The 25,782-nt window shown below is 36.1% G+C and overlaps 1 protein-coding gene across 5 annotated transcripts in view; it reads left to right on the forward strand.

Moving 5' to 3' along the window:
* Positions 1–25,782, forward strand: part of B3GALT1 (beta-1,3-galactosyltransferase 1) — a 175,142-nt gene that overhangs the window by 19,997 nt on the left and 129,363 nt on the right. The window contains exon 3 of one of the 5 annotated variants that reach the window (XR_001331272.2): positions 1,114–5,020. The exons of the other annotated variants lie outside the window; for them this stretch is intronic. The gene's annotated coding sequence lies outside the window, so the exon portion shown is untranslated. Of the gene's footprint in view, positions 1–1,113; positions 5,021–25,782 lie in introns of those variants that run through there. 5 annotated transcript variants of the gene reach the window in all.

The following is a 25,782-nucleotide window of genomic DNA, read 5'->3' on the forward strand; positions in this document are numbered from 1 at the left end:
GTAGATAGAAACTTTAGTGGTAGTTGGTACCTATAAGAGTTAGAATAATGCAGGCAATAAATAAAGGAATGATCCTGTTCAAGCCAAAGGAATATGTCTAGCCTGACTAATTGGGGTGGGGGGGGTGGGGAGGAAGTTTCTACCATTTTTATAATTTTGTTCTTCCTGTGTATGTCCTGGGCTATCAATCAGCTTTCTTTAACTGAAGCCAGCTGGCAGGTGACACTGCAGTTTATCAAACACCAGTAAATAAAATGTTATGATCCAGAAAAATTCAATTCCCAAATCCCACCCCTAAAAATCAATAAAGCTTCTCCTCCAGCTAAAGCATTTCTTATAAGCATTCATTTTTTAAATATAGCATTTTTTTCACCTTTCTTAAAAATAAAGATAAAATCTAAAACTAAATTAATACTAAAAGTGATGAAAACTGTGGTGCTACAAAAAAAATCTTTTTAATTTTCATAAACATTAAGTTCTTTTTATTTGGATTAACAAATAGAGTTATTTGTTATATGAGTCCTTAAAAACTAAAATCATGTTTGGAATTTTGGATACTTCTACTGTAACTTTACTCTCACTCTCTGAAGCTCCTGTTCCCAGGTTAAGCATCACAAGACCGGTTACTCTGCAGTAAGATTTTATTGCATTAAGGTATATCATAATACACCTAAATAATGTCGTTTTTGTTGGTCAGTACCCAGGTGTGGTTTAGTTTGGAATTTCAAACTATAATGAACTAATAAAATCCAACTCAATCTTCTTAGTTTTTACATCTTTCCCTTTAAATATTTTGATGCATTCTCATCCAGGAGGTGGCAGATTCTGGTCATGGAGGCACAGGGGTCTGTTAATACATCTGAAGTCTCCATAAGCTGCCAGATTGTGCAAACACTTTTTCCACCTTCCTTTGTAGATCAAAGCTGTATTTAAACTTTCCTAGTGTTGTGGTTGTATAAAATTAAGCCTCCTGGAATTCTTTTTGTCACCTTCTATTGCTGCCAGTGACATCTAGAGTCTAGTGTGTTATGGTTTTGGTCTCAAAATAGGCTGCTGTTAACTTTTAGGATATTAACCATTTGATGCATTCCCCTTCTTTCTGATCTTTTCCAGTGGCCTCTAAAGCTCTTTACCTCAAAGAGGTTCCTACAGCTTGCTCTTGGTGCAAACGGAAGTGTTCAGCCCTTCATGGAATCAATGGAGTCTAACAACTTTATCATATAAATATCCTTAAAAAGATTCTGGGATGTTCATTGATTGATGACACAATATGGTCAGTTGTCCATTTGCTCTGTATTCTGTGTACAGTGAATCATGTTACTTCCTAATCCCATGCTCCTCTTCAGAGAAGCCTGTGCAGATCTCTGGGGAAATACCTATTCAGACCCTGTTGCTTCAATCCACCTCTGTAATCAACCACCACACCTTTAAGATGAATCGGGATGGAATGTAATCAAAGTCTTAGAAAAACAGAAAAATACCCATATGGAATTCTAACAAATTGGTATGTTAGACAGCTCATGTGCACTAATACATGTTTTAGCTCAAAAAAAGTTATGTAATATAGGAAGGAAAAACTGTATTTTGTTCATGATTATGCTTATTAAAAACATGCTTGAATTTGGGGGTGGGGAGGAGTTGTTTGGTTTGTTTTAAACTGAGCTGCTTGCAACAGCAGAATCTATATTTCTAGATGGGAACAGTGCTAGTACTCCTACAACTTTAAAAAGTTATGGGGCATATTTGCACTGGGAAGGAACTGTCATCTCCCTATCTTGAAGATAAGTCATGTGGACAAATGTACTTGATCAAAAATGGGAAATAAAATATCTCCAAACAAAGATGAAATTCAAAGAAACCATCATCAAATACAAACCAGAAGTAATCTCAGATCTATGTATTAAAGTTGAGCCAATTCACGAACTTAAAAGGATTGGAATTATATTCATGTTATTTCTGAGAGTTACATTTTCCTGGTTTACACCAGAACATCAAGAAGGACATTGCGTACTGATAAATTTAGTAGCATCTTATTCAATAACTAGAACTACATTGAAGCTTATGTTTCCAAGAAGCATTTACAAGGAGATAACTGCTAAAAATTCTGCCCAGTGTGTGGAACAGGCTATTTGGGTTTTTCAGTAAGGAAAATAAAGAAATATAAGAAAAGACCTGAAAGTCAAGACAACCATTTTCCCAGTTGATTTTGCTTTTTTCACCTGAGTAAGGTTTGACAGTCACCGGGAATAAAGTACAGCATTTTTTGTGGTCCCATTCAGAAAGCCATCTTCAGTGGCTGAGCTACTCCAGCAGTGGCCCTTTTTCCACTCAAGCAGGAGTTGTGTAGCTTTGCCTTGCTCACAGGATGTGGCAGGACTCGCTGCAGCCTTTGGCCAAGTGAGCAAGCCCTGCCTTGCAGAGCAGCAGAGACTCCTGCCCTCCATGTCCCTGCCAGTCACCAGCCTGTCTGCAAATACATCAGCAAGTATACTTCCATTTCAAAGCCATGTTTGGCACTGAAAGTCCTTGAATTTCAGTTGTGGTAGTTAATTGTTGGGGCAAATTAACTCGCTGTTTGGAACAAATGATGTTCCAGCCCCTCTGGAAACAACATCATGTAACACTGGTGTTTGGGTAAATTCAGGACTCCAAGTTGAAGCTCTGTGTGGCTCTAGGTAACTTCTGAGAATAAGGATTTCTTAGTTCTTTATCTTTCTAAAAAAAAATTATTTGCCTACATTAGAAAACAGAAAATCTACCAGGAAGATAGACAGTTTTCTGGTTTGAAAGCCTGTTGGAAAAGTAAAACTAGTTTGTTTTGCCTTATCATCTGGATGAAGAAATAAATCATGTAATGCCTTTAAGAAAAATAATCACACTTTATTCTTCCCCAAATGGTAATACTGGTGCACAGAAATGAGGAAGGCTGTATTGCACATGCTCTCTCCTGATAGTACATTTGCTTTATTCTAATTTCCATGTAAAAGGAATTACTTGCATGTTAATAATAAGAAGAAAAATCAGGACCTTCCACCTTTAGATAATCTAATGCCAAAAGCACTGCCACAACAACCTTCCTGACGTTATTTATGTAGGGAAGGGAGACAATCAACATCTATTATGTTGTTTTCTTCATCAGCCCCCACCCCAGGCATGCTGAGGTTTAGTGCCAGAGACACAGACGACAGCATTTGGCTGCATTCTTACACAGAGGTGAGAAAGTCCCAACCAAAGCCAGCACAGTGAAAAAAGGGGTAATTTGTTACAAATATGAAATAGATGGTATTGACAATCTGACAGGACAAATCCTTGTTTGCAGTGGAAATGACTTGCAGTTAGCAGATAAGGTCAGACAGAGGATGTTCTATATCCAAGTCATCATCAGCTACAAAAAAAGTTACTACTTTCCCCCTGGGCAGTTGGTCTTGTCACTCACACCTGTCTTTACCATTTTTTCCTGATACAAACCTGACTTTTTTTTTCTTGAAGCCTGTATGCTAACTATACAGCTGTGTATCCCAGGCAAAGAATGTCAAGGGGGAAATACAGGCTTCCATTTCTAAACCAACATTTAAATACTTAAACAAAGCAGCCAGTTCCCTAGTTTGCTCATAAGGCATTCTGGTAATTAAATATCTTATTCTTGACTATTCACAGACATTTTGCCAAGGAAGGTTCTACATTAAAATCTAGAATACTTATATATTACCCTCTAGAGTTTATTCTTGGTTTACTTTTATGCTTTTCCAGAATCATGCCATCCATCACGAATTTACTACAGGCCACCAATCCCAGGTGAAAGTCAGGCTGTGTTACACTGAGTAGGGAAGACAACTGCTTGTGTTATGCACAGCCCAAGGATATTCCTCTCAGAGGAGGCATGGAAAAAGGTCATGGATTTCTTGGCAATAATTTCTTAGAAAAAGACATGAAGTTCTGTTGCTCCTTTTCAGCTTTGAATTGTTTGGCTAAAGCATCGTGGTAGTATTCGAACCTCTCTAGTATCACTTGAGATGATCCACTCTGGATCTGCAGTAAAATGCCATAACCTCTTTGGGTATATAACAACCCAACTCTCTGTATTAATTACATTAAAATGGCACTCTTTTTACTCTACTCTTACCAAACCTATCACCTGATTCATGTAAAGGAAACATTTCTATATCTTTTAATTCCAGTTATACGCTGAAGAGTGAAACATGGCAGAATTTTAACTCAGTCTACCTTTTTTTTCTTCCTGAAAGCATCAATGAGCATCCAGAGAATGCAGGGAGACAGTGAAAGTTCTTACTGTACCTTTAATCTACTGTAAGAATCCTTTTCTTATTAATAATACATGTGAAAGAATGAGCTTCAATGGACTGACTGGTTCCAGGTGCTCTAACTGTATACCTCAAATGATAACAATGAAAGCAGAGTTTTTAGGGATAGGAGTAAGAAAATAATGTATTTAATATGTACTTTTAGAAATAACTTTATATCCATTCATTTTATGGGCACTAATCTAACCGCACATTTTTACTAATCTAGCATTCTGTCAAGGCATCCCTGTTGTGCCTTTGTCAAGCAGAATTTTAATAAAATGCCTGAGTAAAAAGTAGAACACACTAAGGAAGAAATCTAGCCATACAAAGAAAAAAATTGCACATCATAATGTATGAAGTATATAACCTTTTGCACTGTGAAACAAAAAGAAAGCTCAGTGATTTTCCATTGTACTCACTTGGCACTCAACCCTCATCTGTGGGATCCTCATCTGTGTCACTTCCTAGAATAGTGAATTCAAATAAATTCATTTTCAGTTATTATTGTTTGCCGTGCTCTCTCTCATTCTACTTGTTTATTGTTACTGACTTTTGTGAGCCTCTCATGAGTTTTGGTGAAAAAGCCAATGTATATTCAGCCTTCTAATCTTCTGAAATAGGGAATAGATTACTAGAAAGAATGGGAAGATTATCAAATATATATTGACATTGTTGGAAATTTCTTTGTTCTGAGTTATGTCCTATTATCAACTGAATTCTGCACAATGGAAATAAAAAAACATGGAAATAAAAGTAAAAAATCAAAATTAAATTCTTTTCAACTTCTCTTTAATAAGTATTTCATTCCTAGCGTGAGAACCATTCCATAGCAGAGAACCAGAACATCTTCTCTTCATAAGCAGAAACAGAAAGCAATAAAAATGAGTTTGAGATTGAATGAGGATCCTGGTACATGAAGCTGACAGCAGGGATGGAGGGTAGGAGTGCACAGGAAGGTGACAACTCCAGGAAATGTGTGTGTGTGCGTGTGTGTGTGCGCGTGCACGTACTCTGAAGGAAGGAGAGAGAGAAACAGGAGAGACTGGCAAGAGATCATTAAAAGACTGAAGAAAAACAAGTGACTAGAGAATAGAATTAATAACTCAGCACGGAGGTGAAGAGTGAATTTGGAGGTGTTGGGGTTCATTTCCTAAGCAGACTGCTCATACTCTGTAAGCAAGAGCTGTGCAAATGTGATGAGAAGATGGGAGTGAGACCAAGGAGGAAACCAAGAAGTGGGCAGGTAGCCTGTAAAAAGAGGTTATTTTTGAAAAGGACAAAAGTCGAGATTTGCAAGCTGGGTCAGCATTATCACTTATTTAAATATACACTACTAACGATCCCAGAAATGCGACAATAAGCTTTTAACTTTCCTGTTATATCAATATAATCAATAACTTGAACTTTTTATGTCTAGTTCACAATGAACATTTCAAGTGAACCAAAGTGAGCCCTGCAGGCATATAAGCAGTATGGCTGACTTTCACAATACAAATGTTTTATACTTGCATACACTCTTATTAATCACTGTTTATGGTCCTAACACTGTTCATGGTAGATGTACATTTCTGGATAGTAGCTTTGTTAGCTAGAACAGATGCAAACATTGACAACCTATTATGTCCTTTCTATGTTTTGTTTCTTTAGCAAGAATATAGTAGTATCTGCTGAGGATGGAGCCTGTAGCACATTTGTCGGAGAAATTGAAATGGCCACTCAGTTCTTTCAGTGGCTTTATTTGCCAGAACGTAAAACTACAATTTATTATTTTGTTGGGCAGAATAAACAACTGCAATTCAATAAATCAGAAGCTGAGCACAGGCTGAGGTAGGACATTGTACTTGTGCACTGCTGGAGAGAGCAGTGGGGCCCCAAAAGCATGCCCTGTGTGCACCATGGACCTCTGAGTCTGCCTCATGCTGCCACTGCTGTATTAGTGCCAGACATGAGCAGGCTCTGTGCTGGTGCATTTGTGCCTTTCCCTTCTCATTCCAGGGCTGGACTAATTGCATCAGTACTGTATGGAACTTGTAAGGAATCACAGAAGGGTACAGAACATAAAGACCTCACAACAGTGGTTTACAAGAATTGACTATCAATAAATCCTCATCTGAGATTTTGAAGACATAGAACCCATTTATTTCTCTAGGCATCAGGACTTTAAGAGTTAAATTTATATAATCTGACAATATGCAGCATTTGTAGAGTTGCAGCTGGCTTTTTAGGTATTCTCCAAATAAAAACTATTCTGTGTGCTGAGAATCCTGAGATGGAGCTGTTGAGAGTAATTAGGGAAATATAACCTTCCCCAGGAGTGATATGCTTCTGGAAACAGATTTTGAATCCATTTTTGTTATGAAGATAACTACTGTTTAACTTACTGTATGGTTTCTCATGTTTGCATAATTATACCTTTATCTTGCCAGCTCACTGGCATCATAATGGAAGATGAGAAAATTTTGTAAGGGTGATGGAAATCTTTTTATCCAGACAAATCAGTGGTAGTCCTCTGCTATTGTTTTAAAATATCTGTCAAGATGTATAGAAAAAATACTCTTGTAACTTGTAATTTTAATTTTGTTACAGTCAGTTTAATGCTTCTTTCATATTAACATACAACTGGTATCTTAAGTGAACACTAAGATCTTGAAAGAAGGAACCACAACCATGGCAAACTTAACTATCCTAGTAGTAGTGTTTTTCTCTATTATTCACTGATTTATCTTTGGTTCAAATGCAACATGCAAGGTTTAAAACACATTTTCTGAACTTGGAATTCAGAAGAATTTCCAAAGGCTTCTTTGGAATGTGGCCACAATGTGGCTTTTTGCAACTAAAGCAGCAAAATTGCCTACTCATTGCAAGGCTACAAAAGGCACAGAGATAAATTACTTTGGATCAGTGATACAGTTTTTTAATGTTACTGTTTTAGTGATAAAGCAGAGGAGGAGGACTCAGTGCCAACATATGACCAAATTATGCAGGCACATTCTAAATGAATTTATTAAAAAACTAGATACATGTCAAAGGAGATTTGAGAAGTTCAGCCTTTAAAGATTTTAACAATTCACTCCTGAGAACAACGTGGAGGCAACCTATTCTCAATTAAAAACCTTACAGAGGTCTATTAAAATCATGAAAAGGACTCCCTTTGACGTGGATGATTGACCAGTTAAATTTTTCTCTGCATAATGGCAGATGACTCACGTAGCAATGCTGACCTTTTTATGAGAGTCTCATGCTGGGATCAGGACAGACTGGCCAGCAGGGAGAAACACAACAGAATTAAAAAATAACTGGAATGTTATTCAAATTTGTGATGCAGATTGATCACATAATTCACAGATCATAGGAAAAGCTACATTATACAGCAGACTGCAAAAGAGTGACCAGTCACTCCTGAGTTCTTTTTACATCAGTGTTCTGACAGTGGAACAGTCTTGTTGAGTCTCCTAACACCTTAAACCATAATGGAAAGCAATCAAGTCTGACTGAGAGCTCAAATTCCCATAGGAAACAGCATACAGTGCCTAACAGATTAAGATACCCATTCAGTGAAGTAAAGGTCAAGTACCATTGAGAAAAGAGAGAAACCTACTGCATGCTGTGCTTACATTAGGCTTAAATTATAAAGCAAACCCTTTGTCAGAGGTTTATTCTAGTATTCTCAAAAAATAACTGAATAGTACTAAGTGTTTAGATTATTTCACTTATTATTTTAGAAATCAAAATATTTATCATACTGAACTCACTTGAAGTGAACAGATTTGGTCTAAAGATAGTTATTTAAAGAGAGATAATATTTTATCTCTGCTAGTAGAATCAGTATATGTGAAAAAGCCAAACAGTTCTGTCACAGACCAGGATGATGCTTAAAAATGGAAAACATCTCTTCTGGTGGGTTCAGTACTAATTTTTGACACCTGGCTGGTCCAATGTTGAGCACTTAAATTTATAGCATATGACAGTATGAAAAATAAGGCATTATGCTTGCATACACACAGAAACCCTTTTGAACTCTTCACAGCTGGCTTGTGCAATATTTTCATTTTTTACTAAACAATTTCTTTCAGAAAGTTTTCTTATAAGTGCTTGGTTATACAAGGATAGTCATTCATCATGCCTTTAAAAGGTGTATGAAGTCTACCTATGAAGTTTTTTGGGTATGTCACAAGACTAGCTTGTTTTTGTTTTCCATTGTGTTTGCTGGGTAATTTAAACTACAAATAGAAAGTTGGTTTGCTTGAATGGTGTTTGTAGCAAAGGCTGACAATCTACTGAACTTTTTTGGCACTGAAACTTAAAAGTCTACTGTTAGCAAGAAAACACTCTCCCAGGTACTGAAACAGTAGAAATTTGCATTTTTCAAATGGCAGTCAGCAGATGAAACAGATGAAGCAGACTGAAACCTTCTACAACCCTACATTTATTCTTGTCTCTATATTGCTGTTGCCTTTAAAATCCTGGAAATGTACAAAATTGTTCATACAGCCCCTACTTGAAACAAGCTTCCTTATTTACTATTTCCTTTCTCACTCAATATATAAACACACAATTGCAGAAATGTGCCAGAACTGTTTTTTTTGTCGCTTCCATAGCCTGTGTCCAGAAGTTTTGTTTTACCAGCTCTAGTGAAAACTAACCTGCATGTGTCTGTCTGTAGATTAGCAAACCTTTACCAAAATTAAATACTCAGAGATGATACATACCCCATTATTTGGAAGTGCAAGAATGTTATGTAATATTACAAAACTGGTTGGCTTTAGTAAAATATCTTGATAATAAGAACCATACAATAATTGCATCTCCATTTAACCTTGATTCTCTTTCTGGTTGCTGAGAACTGAAAAATCAAAGCTAGTTTGTTTTTGTATGGTTCTGTGTACCTACCTTACGGAACTCACTGCAGGTTTTGGGGGGGCAGGGGGGGAATTCTGTGTTTCAAGAAGAAATCTCATACAAATTAAAGTAATTTGAGTAATGGCCAAGATTTTCAAAGAGATCTACAGTTCTCTAATTTCCCCTACTTGAGAAAGGCAGAATTCACATGCTCCAGAAGCATTAATTAGCTAGTCTAATTAAGGTATTATAAAAACCTAAAAATAAATTACTCTCTTTTTTTTGTATGAAGCAATTTTTTTGCACTCAGTTATGCCTACTTGTTAAAAGACCACACACACTTGCAGCGTAGAAGGATATCAGTACCTGGGCACAGACTGAAGTGCATGACAGGCAGAAAATCTGCAGTCACCTTGCAGTTTTGGCACTGGCTTCTTTTTGGTGCAATACAGCACATGCAGCAACTTAGGGGCAAGGACTTGCTCCATTGACAGTCCAGAAGGGAAAGTCCTGAGAAGAGATAGAGGGGACCTTTGGCTCTTTGGAGTTTTAAAATGAACAGTCAATTTAGCTGGATCATGCACTGACTGTGTTTGGTTGGATTTTTTTCTAATGGAAAAGTTTGAAAACTCTTTACAAGGTACCAGGAGAGTTGTACTCACTACAGTCTTCTAATGCCTGGACAAAATTTGTAGCAATAAAGATGGGATTTGTAAATGGTTCACATTTAAGATTATTAAAAACAGTTGTGAAATCCTGCTCTTATCCATTCTGCATTTCAGATTACTCTTCAGAATGTGAAGGGAGAGAATTAAAAGACAAAAAAGAGACAAAAAAAGAGAGACAACTAAATTAGCTGTTTCACAAAGATTACTAAAATGTTGTAATTGCATATAATTATCTGTAACTAGATAGAAAAATATGTGCCATTGGAGATGTAACAAGAAGTTACTTCAGACAGCTGTTTTTTTCTGACAGAACAGGCTGTGCTCAATTATGTAAAATCAGAATAATACAAAAGCATATTTTTATATTTTAAGGCTATAAATTCGCTCTCATAATTTACTGAGATATTCTCTACATGGCTACACAGTACTGATCCTTGTGGGAGAAAGTATTTTGAAGAAACTTACAAGAACTAGATTTAATTTTCTTAATTCCATGCTAATTCTCTCCAATCACATTTCAAGTAGGTGGTGCACAGGACCACTGCCATTTACTTTGGTGGTCTGGTGAAGATCCAGGTGGGGAGCCATGGCTGGGGAAGAAGGCAAAGCATCTGTGCTGAGAAAATAGCTTAGCAGGCTATTAGCAGTTTCTGCAGATGTTCCAAGGTAATTTTTAAGAGGGTCCCTGTCTAGTTTCATTTCTTCTCAGCTTTACATAATGTCTCTGACCTAAAGAGACCAATGAAACCTTAAGTCTGGACTTGACAAGACTTGTCAGGACAGCCTGCAGGCATTTAGAACCACTAAAATTCAGTGTTCATAAACACTGAGCTCACTTTTGAAACAAAGTGTTCAAAATCCGGTTTGTTGTATGAAACGCATTGTCTCAACCTTGCTCCATATAAAATGGCAATGAGTTTTTCTTCCAGAGGCTTGGCATATTGATCTTTGGACACTGCACTGTACAAGAGCCTGGCATTTTTCTTTTAGAACAAGTCAACAGTGAAATCCTAGCTCATTAATGTGAGTTTCCACATTGACTTCTGTAGCACCTGGACATTTAATAGTATGAAAAAGTTTTTACAGGCTAGAATAGCTACATGTTAATTACTACTGTTAATTAATGCCTATAAAAATAGATTATGTGTAATTGATAGAATTTTTTTTTTTATATTTGATTGCATTTTCTGAAGAGGAAGGCATGAATGAAGAGATAAAAGTTAAATTAAAATTAGTGCACAAGACAAGAAATATATGTTTCCAATTGAGGCTAAAGTTATCAGACTATTTTAAAAATCAAGTTGGAAGAATAAGGAATGAAACCATCAGATCTTTAATGCAGGAAGAATGAATGACAGTGAAAAGATGAAAAATTGAATGTGAATCTAAACTAAGCATATGGAATGTGATAAATTTTTTAAAGCATGTGGAACATATTTTTTCCATAGTGCCCATACAGAGCTTTCAGCAACCTGCAGCCAACCCTCATTTAAAGATCAAACATCTTGTCTCTCAAAACAAACCAAAACATAGAAATTGCAAGTCTGTCTTTAAGAAACACAGGTATGAGGATGGTGTAGCCAGGTATTTTTCATACATAAAACAAATATCAAATCTTCTAATGCAGGTGAAGGAAAAAAAAGGCTTTTAAAAGCTAAAACATGAGTATTCATTAGGAACTTAAATGTTGTATAATATCAAAAGGCATTTCAGAGTTTCATATCAATATAAAATAAATGTTTCTGTAAAGCCCATGTCAATCTAAAGAAAGAATAGTAGAGAACACTTGTCTAAAGTGCTTCTCAGTAGCACAGAGCCAATAAGTATTACAGTATAATTTTCAAAGATAAATCTGTTTCTCAAAGAAAGTCATGAATGTCTGTACTATTAAACTTAATTTTATGGGAACTTTTTGGGAAAAGTTCTTGATGTTTATTATGTGCACTAATGATCTCATTTTGGAACTGGCAGGGTTTGCACATTCAAGTTTGCTCAACATTGTACAATAGAATAACATTTATGGGGTTTCCAGTATAGATAAATAAAAAATTCTGAAGCATTAAAATCAAGACTCCGTTATCTATAACAAAAACAGACTGGAAGAAGTGCTCTTTCCCAGACTGAGAAGAATTTTAGTCTGTCTCCCAGGATTGCTCAATGTGGACACTGTGCGAACATGTGGAACGATGGTAGTAGCAGGGGGGCATGGCAGCCAAGCCAAAAATGGCTTCAGTTCAGCACTCTACCACATCAGTTTTGTCTTGTTTGCCTTGTCCAGAAGCCACCTTCTGGAGGACTCCAGAGCTGGTATCACCTTGCTGGACCTGAGCTGGCCTGGTCTATATCAATTTCTTTTTTCTCTGCTCTTGGTACCCATACCAAGGTGAGGCTGCACACAGTACATGGACAATTCTTATTTACAGAGATGTTCAGCAAGTGACTTCATGGCTATTGTCTAAAGTAAGTATTTAGTTCCTCTGAAAGGAGTAGCTTACTCACTCATCATTGAAATAAGCTTCAGAACATGCTAAAAGGAAAAAGCCCCATTCTGAAAAAATAAAAAAGTCCTGTTCATAAACAGAAATGGGAATTATGCCAGGAAACAATACCTGAGAATAACCACTGGGAAACTGTTGCAAATCTGAACAGCTGGAATCTTGTCTCAAAAAAAATTTTAACTCCTTTGTGCCAGCCTGGCACACTGTCTTAGGTGACACACTGAATGTGAAATAGAAGACCTTACAAAAACTAAGCATATAGATAGTGCCAAAAATTCATTAAGTCAACTTAATTCTATTTTTGGTGTTTTCTGGCATCACAAGGCACTTGCAGATACTATTCCCTGTTTTCAGGGAGGAAAAATTGTACTTAGTGACATCCTTGTTAGATGAATGTAAATTGACTGCATCACAGTCTAGAGGCTAAGACTAGCATTGATGTTTCCTAAGAATAAATTTCTTAAATGCAGAGATACAAATTTTGCTGTACTTAACATTAAGTAGCCATTTGCCTTGACTTCTGCTGGTAATTCTGATTATCACTCAGGAACTCAAAATGTCTTTACAAAGCAGTTCCAGTTCTCTTGATGTGAGTAGTATCTTTTGCAACCAACATCATTATTTTGGATTTTTTCCTTCTAACCTTTTTACTAGGTCACCATCTGTTAGAGCAGCTGCATATTTTGTGTGAAGTAGATAGGCCATTCTTTTTGTATTTAGGAGCAAGCAGCAGTGAGAACTTCATGTCCTGGCTACACAAGGACCTTAGGTGAGCTTGGAGCCAGGCAGGAGCCCAAGCTCCCAAACCATCGCTAGTGCTCCCTGCAGCCCTGAGGTGGTTTTTGCTATTTTAAGTAATCATAAGCAATAATGAAATATTTACAAATTCATAATTTAAAAAGGGATATTAAACTCAATGGCCATGCCAGTTTTGGAAGTATTAAGATTAATCAAATATGACATTTGACTGCGACCCTTATTAAATGGAGACTATAGATGTTTTCCCTTAAAAGTCACCATAGGATTTGTCTTGAGTCTCATAGAAGAGTAAATGCATGGAATGATCAGGTACCTCTGGATACATTTAATGCCAAGTTGGACTTCCTTGTTAACTGCAACTATCCATTCACATGAATTACCAGTTTTCATAGTGATATTCCTTTTTCTTTTTCATAAGATCATCAGAGGAGAGCCTTTTTTTGTTTTAGCTGCTTTTCCAAATCATTTCAATTTAGTTCATGACTCCACATAGGCATATTTCTTCTGCAGGATGACAAAAGCTTTCTTGATCACATGAATGTAATTTTCTATTAATAAGAACTCTTGAGATTTCTAACACGAGCAGCAAATTTACAAAAATGGTTTCTTCTTTCTAAGATTAATTTCATGGAATACAGCTAAATTAGGTCAGAACATAAAACATGAAGGCTCCTATCTCTAGAAAGAACATAACTGCTACCATTCATTAATAAGAATGTATTCTAATAGCATTGAGGGTAAATCTCTAGGCATCCCTGTTTGCCTCTATTTATAACTTCTACAGTATAGGTTAAATACTCACCATGTGTCTCAGATGAAATGAAGAGCGAATCCTATGACCAGACTAAGTTGAATGGGATTTAAAGAAAAAATTTCACCTTGCATTTCATAGAGCTATTAAAGAAACATAAAATAATCAATAATGAGATCCATGGTGCTTCTTAATATTATTGATTTTTTTACTGCAAAGAGTAGGTCATATTAGACAAAATATATATTCTAGTTTAATTACTGAAAATGGCTTTTTTCTGCTTTTGAATAGTCAATGCTCCAAAATGAGGGGGATAAAGGAGGTATTTTTGTCAAAATGTTATTTTCTTATCACAGTTTTAATTTTCATTTAGAGTCCTGAGGAATTTACATGGTGTATCTAGTCATAAGTTTTTACTACTACCCATACCTTGCAAAAATTGTTCAACAAACTTATTTTTTTATGAAAGAAATTATGTTATTTGACCATTCGGCTATGAAGATTTCAGTGCAAATAAATTGTATATAGCAGGTTTGTTACCATAATAACTTTTCATGTTAAATACAAAAATTATGCCTAAAACCCCGCCATCCCTCATTTGTCATATGTAAATGGTGTTAGATTGACTTTTTTTCTGGTAAGATAACATTTAAAATAGGGTTTACAAAATTTCATTGACCTGCCATCAACAGGGGTGTTTCCTCTGTCTTGAAGTGTAACAGAAGTTATTTTTAATTAGTATTTCATTAGTATTAACAGTTTGTTCTCTATAAGACAACTGCAGGATGCTCTTAGGATGACTGATAAGAATTCAGATGCCAAACCGGTGCTATTGGGGCAGAGATGGTTTTGACTCTGCTGGAGTTTGACTCTGACCTATCAAATTCCTCCATGGAGAGGCAGAGAAAATCAAGATTATTCTGCTGCAAGGTAGTTATTCCCCATAATTTAGAAAGCAGAAAAATGCCCTCCTTAGGTAGTTGTTTATCACGTAATTTTTTAACTCTACGATTCATTTAGATTATTTATTCAGGATGCAGAAAACTGGGTGATGGAGAAAGGCATGGAAAAGTAAAAATAATAAGTAAAAATAATTAACAAAAAGCAAAGGTTGTGCAGAACAAATCAACTTACTAAGAAAAAATGCTGAATTCCCTTATGCAGGTAGTTGCTCCCAAATAAACTCTTCAATTTGATTTTTGTGGTGCTGCAGCACTGGGCTAGGCTAGACTAGAGACCACCAGGAAACCCAGTGGTAACTCTTGAAGATAACTGAGTTACAGTATCCTACTTAAGAGTATTTGGAGAATATATGTCCGACCTTTATTGTTTTAAATCCTCTGTATCCAGCCAAAATTTCTCAGAGCAAAAGCTGCAGCACCATTCAAGCCTAATAAGTGGTTCTGGATTTTTCAAAATTCAGTCGTAAACCCTGAAAATTTAGTGCCACATATTCAGGTTGCTTTTCTTTAGGTCTGTCCTTGTACTCATCAAATAAAGAACATTCCAGCAGGCATTGATACAAAACAGGGAAATCTCTTACTACAGCTTTCAACCCATTAAAGGTTTTCCCAGTTGGCAGTATAGGGATAAAAGCTCTTTTAAATGGATTGCAGGGGGGATAGAAATACAAGGAGAAAATTGTTACATGGATTAATGAAGAGTTGATGAAATTAGTCAATTTTAAAATAGTTGGCAAGCTGAATAAACTTATTTAGGTAAATATGCTCTCAAGAGATAGAAGGACCAGCATACAACACAGAACTTGTAAAACAGCTATTTAAAGAATATAAATAAGGAAATGCTTAAGGAATTTTAATATTCAATATATTGTCAATATCTGTGCTCCTTTTAAGATGCTAAAATAAATCATTGACATCTTGGAATTATGAACATAATTCTGTGAAATATCTGAAAAATGGGGACAAAGAGAAAATGAAAAGCAGCATCAATCTTTCTTCTAAATCATAAACCTGAACAATGTGGTGCTCCTTGCCATTGTCTGTACGTTTGCACCAGCTGGTGGTATTATTCAGATTTGTGCTATGATTCATACACACACAAAAAACTGTAGGACAAAGAGATTGTTACTTCTCTTGTAATTTCCTACTAGGAGACTCTAGGCAAGATGGCATATGTAATCAGTTAAATGTCTTTTGTCAGGGATGTCAACTGAACAGACTGATGATTTTTTCTGTGCTGAATTAAACAGTGTTATTTCCACATGTAATCTCCATGTAAGTGTCTCATACATAGACAAAGGTAATAAGTGCTCACAACTTTGGAACTTTGAAAATATGATTTACAAGAAAGTTACCTAGAGTGCTTTATTGGGAAGTTCTTCACATCTTTGCTCCTCAGTCATCTATGTTAGTTATATTTCTACTGATTCTTCTTTACTAGTTATCATCTCCTGAGAGTCCAGTGAAAGTGTGGACTTCATATCATTATGCAAGAACATTTACTATTTTGGCTCCTTCATTTTTTTTCAGTCTTCTTTTTCTTTGTTTTCATCCTTCAAGATCTTACCAGAAAATGCTTTAGATCTTTCTTTCCAGGTCAAAAGTAATAACCCTTATTTGAACAGTTTTGACTGAGAGATGGGTAAGTGATACTTATTCCATAAAAAGATCAGAAGTGGTCTATGTGCTATTCTATAATTATTAAAGCAGAGCTGAAGTTCTGTGTTTATAAATTGTAACAGGGTCCTGCACTGGGGAGGAATAACCCCATGCACCAGCACAGGCTTGGGGCTGACCTGCTGGCAAGCAGCTCTGCAGAGAAGGACCTGGAGGTCCTGGTGGACAATGAGCTGTCCATGAGCCAGCAGTGGCCAAGAGATCATGAGTGTCCTGAGGTGCATTAGGAAGAGCACTGCCAGCAGTTGAAGAGCAGTGATCCTGCCCCTCTGCTCTGCCCTGGTGAGGCACATCTGAAGTGCTGTGTCCAGTTCTGGGCTCCTCAGGACCAGAGGGACGTGGGGGTTCTGGAGCGGGTCCAGCAAAGGGCTACGAAGGTGAGCAGGGGTCTGGGGCACCTCACTCCCAAGGAAAGGCTGAGGGAGCTGGGCCTGTTCAGCCTGCACAGGACTCAGAGGGGACCTCGTCAGTGTCAGTAAATGTCTGAAGGGAGGCTGTCAGGAGGATGGATCCTGGACAGGGGGCAGTGGGCAGAAACTGATGCACAGGAAGTTCCACATGAACACAGGGAAGAACTTCATTGTGAGGGTGCCTGGGCACCCCAAAAATTAGGACATTTTTAAGAACTAAAAAATAATAAGTGATGTGACTGAATAGTCATAGATATTCTGTTACATGCAAACTAAGTAAATATAAATTAATCCTTGGGGTAATGTCTGCTTTCTAGTTTCTATATGAGCAGATAAATTTGTGACAAAAAGAGCAATGTGAGGTCAAGCTGTAGAAAATTAAATAAAAACCCTGAGAGAACAAATGGACATTCTTACATCCAAATAAGAAGGAAAGATTTTCATCTTTTTGTTGGCATTTGTTTTAAAATTTCAGTTGCCTGAAAATGAGGTTGTCAATTGATTCAAAATACGATGGTGATAATAACGATGTTTTAAATCAACACACCAACAGTTTAGAGTAGTAAATGAAGAGCTCAGGTGCCTTGGAGTTATTTGATTATTAAAGTAAGAAAGAAGCAACATTATGTACATCCCTTGACTCTTTAGAAACCTCCTTACATGGATAACTTCATCATTTTGAACAGAAAAAATGTGATTTTTTTTTCATACATGTCTTAAGGGAACATATGAATGAATAGAAAGATTACATAGGTACACAGTTTTCATTGTTTGTTTCTCAAGGTCCTTTTTTCTTTTGTTTAGTTTCTTAATTTGACACTAATTTTGTCAAATGCTGTATAAAAAGTAGAGCAATGTAGTGAACATGAGATAACAATTCATGTCAGGATGCAAAGTTACTTAATTAAAAGAGAATAATTTGAAATCAGTAAAAAAACCCTGATGGATCTAGTAGGTGTGAAGACTTTTTTCCTGTTTCTTAACTAAGACAGCATTGGCTATCCAGACTTAATACAGCACCGTATATGCTAGCAAGGTACAAGATGGTTGCTAATTGAAAAATTGCTTGTTCTGCAGCAAGGAAGCCAGGTAATAAGTTATGTAGCATGGTATGAATTTAGTTGCTTGAAAAATGAAAACAGATTTAAGAATTCGGATGCACAGGTTTAAAGATACCAAATGAAACTAAAATATTGGTAGTTGCCCAGATGTCCAGTTTTAAGTTGGTTTTTCTGAAAAAAAATTGTTACTATCATAAGTGAGGCACAGTTTCACTTAATAAATACAAAAGATTAAGAATTAAACTGGAATGTTTTAGAAAAGAACAGTTCAATGAGGCCACAGAGGAAAGAATAACCTCAGGGAGAAGAGTTAATAACAGTTCAAAGCAACTTTATACTGACCAGTCTAAAGTTTTTAATATTTCTCCATGTCATTATTCTTGGGAGAGACACAGGACATAAAACTCTACTATTTTTTTGACATTTTGCTAACACTCAAGTATTAGATAATGTACACAGAGATTTAATTGATAAATCTTTTTATATTGGGTTGTAGAGGTCTGAGGTTTTCTTCATGAAAATAATTCTAGAAAAATAATTGTAGAAAATCTAGAAGGCAAAAAATGGATTTAGTCTGAATTTCTTTTTGATGTAAGAGAAAGAGATGACTCATTTAAATTACATTTTCAAGAAGTAATTCATGATAAACTGCTGGTTAGAAAACTAACATGCCATTAAATATAACTGATTACTGTAATCCCTTATATTAACCCAGTGACTACATGTTTTGCAATAAATATGATATTTAAAAGTAAAGAGAATGCTAAAAAAATCTTTGCCAGTAAAATAAGAACTTGTGCTTAGAATTCACAGAGGGTTTTTATAGTGAGGTGGTAATTTTCTGATAATATCTACATTTAATAGTATGTGTATTTCAGAGTGTCTTGATACATCTTAATTTCTCATGTAACTATACCTTATTTGATTTAGCACAGCCTTGCTTTGTCTGTGGAGTTAAAAAACAAGTAAACATCACTGTAGAAAGCCTGCAGTCTCAAGATTCACCTGGCAGAAATAATACTGGCAGCTCTACCACCAGTTTACTTTTCACATCTTTTATCCAAAAAATAGACTGCAATGTACTTCCCATATGGAAAAACTCCATGGCGCTAGCTGTAAAAAAAGATCAAAGTCTGAAAACATTTACCTGTTAGGCTCTGTCTTTATAACTATGTGCTTTCCTCTGCTTCTTTTTACTAGCAATTACTGGACTTTTATCTCTCAAGAGAAATTATTCAAAGTCTTTATTTCTACACCTTGAGTATTACTTTAGACCAGCCTCAATTCCAAAGCCAGATGTTTATGTTCCTTTAAAATATCAAAGTTTGATGGATTTTCATGTATAAAGATGCTTCACAGGAGATAGCAAAAATGGTACCAAATCAGGCTACAATTTCCTGACAGGGTCAGTGCGTGTAAACTGCATGTCAGGATTAATTAAGTACCAAAGTAATCCTCAGTTGTGCACTGCTTGCATATGCACCACCAAGGCAGTTTGATACACGGTGGCTCTTTGATGCCAGAGGAGCTGTTGGAGAGCAGGTGGGAGGGAGTCGCTCCCAATGGCACTGAAGTGCACAGGTGGGTACAAATCACAGCCTCAGGGTTAGGGAAGGGCTGGATTCACCACTGTCCCTGCCAGGCTGACATCTAAAACGTTTCTATGCCTTACTGTCTACTAATAAATTCCTTAATGCTTGAGTATTTTGCAGAAGGAAGCTTTGAATGCTAAACACCCTAAAGCTTGGGGGATTCAACCAATCTCTACTTCTGGCTTCAGTTGATATTTTGTTGTTAGAAGTCCACTGGCTTCCAGAGGTCCATTTCAGAATATTGACACTATCATGCCCTGGTAGGAATCTGATGTGCTGGCAGATGTCAAATAGAAATTTTACGCCTCCTCAAGATTAGGCAGGAAGCTAAATCCTAAGTTTAGACTATTTTTTTTCTAACTCCTTAACCAGTGTGATCATTGGATTAATTGATAGAAAGCTTATCAGCTGTTTTTTGAAAGGGTGTAATATCCATAATAGACCCAGCTCGGGGGTGAGTATTCAGCTGTCTTAATCCTTGGTGGAAATAGGCACTTTTCCTCAGCCTAGAATTAAATACCAATGTGCCTAGGATAGGATGGACTTAGGTCTCCATTAATCTCCTGGAAATGCAGGAGGCTACCTGCAGACTAGTTACTGCAGCAGTCATTTTTAAGCATCTTGAAATCCCTGTGGATACCACAAAAAATTTTTGTATTTCTAGGGATAAGGGAAAAAATAAATATATGCTCCCTGAAACTTAGTCTGTGTTTTAGTAATACCAAAACAAGACTACAATTAATTTCCCTGTATTTTTCAAAAGATATTTTGCTTTCCAGATTTTCTTCTTGTCTGTCCATCAACTCTAATATCTACTATGTGAAATTGCTAAGTACAAAACAAGAAATAATTCTTGTAGACATTTAGTAGGGCTGTGCAAATATTTCACACAACTGAATAATTTAATAGGTTTTAATCTCTCCTCACAATAGTCTGTGAATATAGTAAGGACCTCAAAATGTAGTTTTAGTCCTTTTTTTCTACTAAGGTAGAGCTTTACCATGGAGTATAAGATGCAACTAAAATATATCGACATTGATTTATCTGTTTTATATGACTCTGTTTGATGATGAAGAGCTAAAGTAAAAAAAGAGGTTTAGGAAAAGTAATCTGAAAACTAAGCAGTGGTTCAAGGCAGGAAAGTGTTTTTATTACTTCATGATATTAACAGGGCAGAAAATATCAAGAACTGGAAACTAGCATTTATTTTAGTGAACATCTACTTAAGGTCTGACTGGCCAGTATGCAGGTATTTGAATTACCAGGGTGAAAAATAGTATATGTGAAAAGAGCCATCCTAATTGCGCAGAGCATGGTAATGCAGGACTCACTCAGACACATGGAAAGCATCCTGGAGCAGTTTACAAGGTCCGTCTCTTAAGAGAAGCAGGTAACACGGAAGATGTAGCTGAAGTCCATATGTGGACAGGACAGCCTATCTTGCCATTCAAGGTTGCAACAAGAAGTCTCTGATGGCACAACACTACAGTGAGGATAGGGTGCCTCACAAATATTGAATTTCAGCTGGATTACAAAGTGTAAATTTTCTGTGAGCAGGAAATTTGAAAGGTGAGGACATTACAAGTGTAGCTTGTATCTGAACTATAACAGAAGTTCTGTTCAGAACTAGAAATACATCTGAATTTACCTTTGAATATTATCTAGATGACAGAGGTGATGAATGAGTAGCAGCATGAAGGTACACCCTCATCTCAGAATTTCCTGTTGATGGTTTCTAGGTCTGGGAATGCTTTCCTTTAATGTGAACAGCAGGCCTGTGTGTCCTCCTTGTACACTACAGATAAATGTAACCAAGAGGAAAAAGACAGGGAGGTGTTAACACCTTCAGCTTACGCTACTTGTCAAACACAATAGGAATTTAAATTATTTTCTAACTAATAAATGTATACTGACTCCATTAGGAGAATGTATAAGGCTTGGGACCTAGAGGAAGAATATACAGGTTGTAATGACAGCATAACAAATGTAAAGTCATAACCTTTTCAGATTTGTTATATATAAATGAGATTGCAGTCTAGTTGAGAATACAATATGCAGTTATGACCTTTCTTCGAAATACAGAAATGGTGCTTAACTGTGAAATTCATTATGGTCTCCAGTGTGACATAGCTATTCATTTTTAAAGTGATTAATTTCAGTTAGTATTGACTAAAGACTTCATAGGACTGAATATAGAGATACCATGGGCAAGAACAATGTATAAGCAGGTATCATCTCCCTAACTAAGCATTTACAGGTAGCCATTTTGTCAGATTTTCCATACATAAAATAACAATCAAGTAGGAAATATAAAAATGGAATTAACTCTCTAATTACATAGACTGAATATGGTTTATAGTCTTTTCAATGAACCATGCCTCATTAGAAATACAGATATGATTAAAGAACTATAATCCTGAAGAACAATTGGACAAATGGAATATGCAGATATTTGCAGTTTATGAAAACTTATAAACAAAATGCCACATACAGCTTTATCTAAGAAATTGTTTCTTGTAAACTTTGAAAGGCAAGAATGTCTGGGTTTGCAAAAACCAGGGTCATCATTGGGAATTAGTCTGAACTGTAGAGTTTGTAAATTACAGGGAATGGAACAGGTTTTAATACTATAAATTAGGCATGGAATTTACATCATTTACTAAAAATTGTGCTGTGGCTATTTTATGCCTACAGGGTGAATAAATGAAGAAAAATAGTATTTAAAGGGACTTGTATCATCACAAAGACTAAAAGTCACTACGAAACGATGCACAGAGAGAACATGTTATGGTAAATCATTCTCTGGGCAGAAGACTAAATCAAATTGGATGCACCTCCAATGAGAAGACACAGAGCACGTTCTCGTATTTGTGTGTTACTTCCTCTTGAATTTGCTGATCAAAAAGGGACTGGTCTCTTACTGAGCTGTAAATCCCAAAGGATTAATGTGCATGTTGAACAGACTGGATCACCAACATAATGACTTCTTATGGCTAATAATATCTAGTGTTTCACAGCACTCTTACCTTTACTAGCTGCATCTACCGAATGATATTGAACCCTCACAAAAATGAAGTCCTGAGAGAGCTTTTCTGCAACAAACAGAAAATCTCAAGAAAAAAAAATTGTGTATTGGCCATTCCAATAGGATGCTTTAAAATTATAAAGTAAAAATTATTTGCTGTTTCCTGGATGTTCTATTTAGTGAAGTGAGATATGGAAAATATAATACATTAAAAATTTAGCTTATAATTGGTTTATTCTGTAGACAGAATTTAAGAACAACAGATAATGTGTTTATATACAAAACTCAGGAGTAACTTCAGTGCTTAGAAAAATAATAAAAAATATTATCTCTGTAAAGTTATTACTTCATTTAAACCAGGTCTCTTGGCACATCAAGAATCCAAACAGATGTCTTGAATTAATTGAGTAGACAGGAGTGATAAACTTTCAAAGCTCTGCTGACCTTGTAGTAGCTATCACAAATTGCAGTACCTGAAGATCTTATTCTTTTGCTTTTATGGCTAATTTTATCTTTGGCTAAAGGTCAAAATTAGTCTGTTCAATAAGCAATTTAAAATTAAAAGCTCTAATAACATTTTAGTAAAGTTCTGTCATCCTGTTACATAAAGTGATTAAATATATGTAATTATATGATTAAATTTTCCAATTACTGGTTTTCATGTGTTAAAGGAGTCTGAAAATACCCCATGCCATTGTCAGAATAGTGTGTATAAGTACATTTTCTTACACGTATTTACTGATGCCTGTAGGTTTTGGACTGTGTTTGGTTTTAAGCAGATTATTTTTCATGGACTTTACCTCAAAAAGTCTTAACTGTGATGTAATGTGGTATTTGTTCTGAAAGAGAATTTTTAAAAATAGAAGTGTTTATCTTTTCATGCATGTTGAACTCAGGTTTCTGAGTACTTCCAACAGGATAATCTACCCTAACTTCAATTATATTATACTGCGTTTATGTCATATAACTCTACTACTTTTACAAGGTATGTATGTAACAGTAGAAGCTCAAATGGTATTTTTAAACATAAATTTACTCATAATAACTAGGAAAGCTAAAATAACATTTGTGAAAAGCAAACTTTGTGCAGTAAGGAGGATTTTTAAAGTATGATAAAGAAATGTATCCTATTGCCAATAATGCTCGATGTATAAATCATGAAAGTAAAACCTAATTTCTGAATGGACAGGACAGAAAAAATCTGCCAGATTTGTTCATATATACCTTTTCACAAGTCAGAAACAGGAATCAGAAATTACAGTTCAAAATTAATCTAATCAAATTTGATTTAAGTCTAACCAGATTTGTTAGAGGATTCTGTAAAGACATTCCTTGAGTTTGAACTCACATTTATTTCACGAGCAAACATATACGGGTTTTACATCAGGTTTTCCAGGGAGATCTTAGTCCTTACTGTGAGGGTCTGTGTGCAGGCAACAACATGTGCAGAGATCCAACACCACAACTTGGTTGTAAGGTACAAGGTAACCTGGAGAGAGAAGATCAGGGAGACGTCATGGCTTGGCAGCACTTTTACATATTCTGTCTTGTGGACATTGTTGAATGAACTGATCTTAGTCCTTATTTAATAAAGAGTGTAATTTCCTGGGAAGTTAAACTGGAAGGAAAGTTCCATGAATCTAGACAATGGAAATTATTTACATAAATAATGTAATACTAGAAGAAAATGTGAACCAGAAAAACTACTCCAGGAGCAGGGAAGCAGAGGATAGAAGAAAGAAGGGTTGAGCTGTTTTATTAAAATACAGTGATCAAAGATCACAAGTAAAGCTTAATGTTTTATAAGATGAGATGAATAGCTTTCTAAACCTAGAGACTTAGGGACAGTGATCTGTCTCTAAGTCTCTAGTGATCTTAGGTCTCTAGTGATCCTTTATTAATACAACTGCTTAAAAAAAGAAATTTAATACATGCAAGAAAAAAAAATCCTGTGTTCCCTTTTGTCAGCTTCATTTTGTGAAAAGATTTTTTCAAATCTTATGTGTAAGAGAAGGAATAACAACTGCTGTATACATACAATTGCTTGAAGTCCAAAATGCCTGAATCTCCAGATTTTCTCTGTGGAATCCATTTAATCAATTGCTCAGGTACAACAGAGTATTGCAAGCTCATACATATTTAATGATGTAATATAAGCTTCTGGACAAGTTCAAGAGGTGACAGTGGTCCAGCCTCAAAAGAAATTGAGTTGCAGCTCACTGTGCCTTTGCACTTGGCCTAAATCCCTTGAAGTGATGGGATGCTACAGAGAAGCACAACAGTGTACTTAGTAGGAGGGCTCAGAACACTGCATTTGAGGCATCTGCAGCTTTCTCTAGCCTAAAGACTAGGAAGAAAACTTGGTGTTCCCTACTGTAGGCTGGAACATGAACAAAAGGGACAGCAATACATAAAAGAAACCTTTATAACACTGACAACAGGCACAGTAAAAACATTCAAAAGCATAGTAAGGGTTTAAAAAATATTGTGTGTAGGAAGCTAGGGCAAAGAGACAAAACTATCAGGCCTAAACAATGGGTTCTGCCAACTCTTCTTTTGTTCATATATTCACCTCTATTCAAGATTCTTTACTGTGTGCTTTGCTGACAGCTCAGTGCTTGGCACAGGCCCTGCCAGCTAATTCCAACACTGAGCCTCTGTCAGAAATCCTGCTTCTTCAATGCCCTGGGCAGGTCATGAGCGAGCCTGATATCTGCCCAAACAGCACGGGCACAGATTAATGATTACCTTCCCAAGTTTCTGGCCATTCTAGCACAGCCCTGGGCGGTTGCTGGATGCTGTCCAGTCAGCAATTTTCCAGTTCAGAAAGCTGTGGGTAGCTGTGAAGAAGCACAAATCACAACTATCTGTCCTTGGCCTGTGCAATAATAGCCCATGGTCAAAAACCAGCCAAAGATAAAAGATATCCAGGAATTTGGCAATGCTATTTCACACTGATGTCTGACATCTTTGCTGTTTGTAAGGGCACTTGGCTAAACTCACTGTACATTTTGGGGATCATAGCATGGTACTTTATTCATATTAATAAGTCATTATTATACTATGTGGAGATTTACTGTACAAAAAATTTTTGATCCATGTCAATATTATTCCAGCTATGAACTGAACATCTGTTTTTTTAAATATAATATGCCTGAATTCTTATCTGATGATTCATAATAGATCCAAACTACTTGTTATGACTGATGACAATCAGAGGCTTGTTCATAGTAACA

This window comes from Pseudopodoces humilis, chromosome 8 (assembly GCF_049639895.1).
Source record: "Pseudopodoces humilis isolate 2021_Gansu_Grassland_sample_001 chromosome 8, ASM4963989v1, whole genome shotgun sequence".
Classification (NCBI taxonomy): Eukaryota; Metazoa; Chordata; class Aves; order Passeriformes; family Paridae; genus Pseudopodoces; species Pseudopodoces humilis.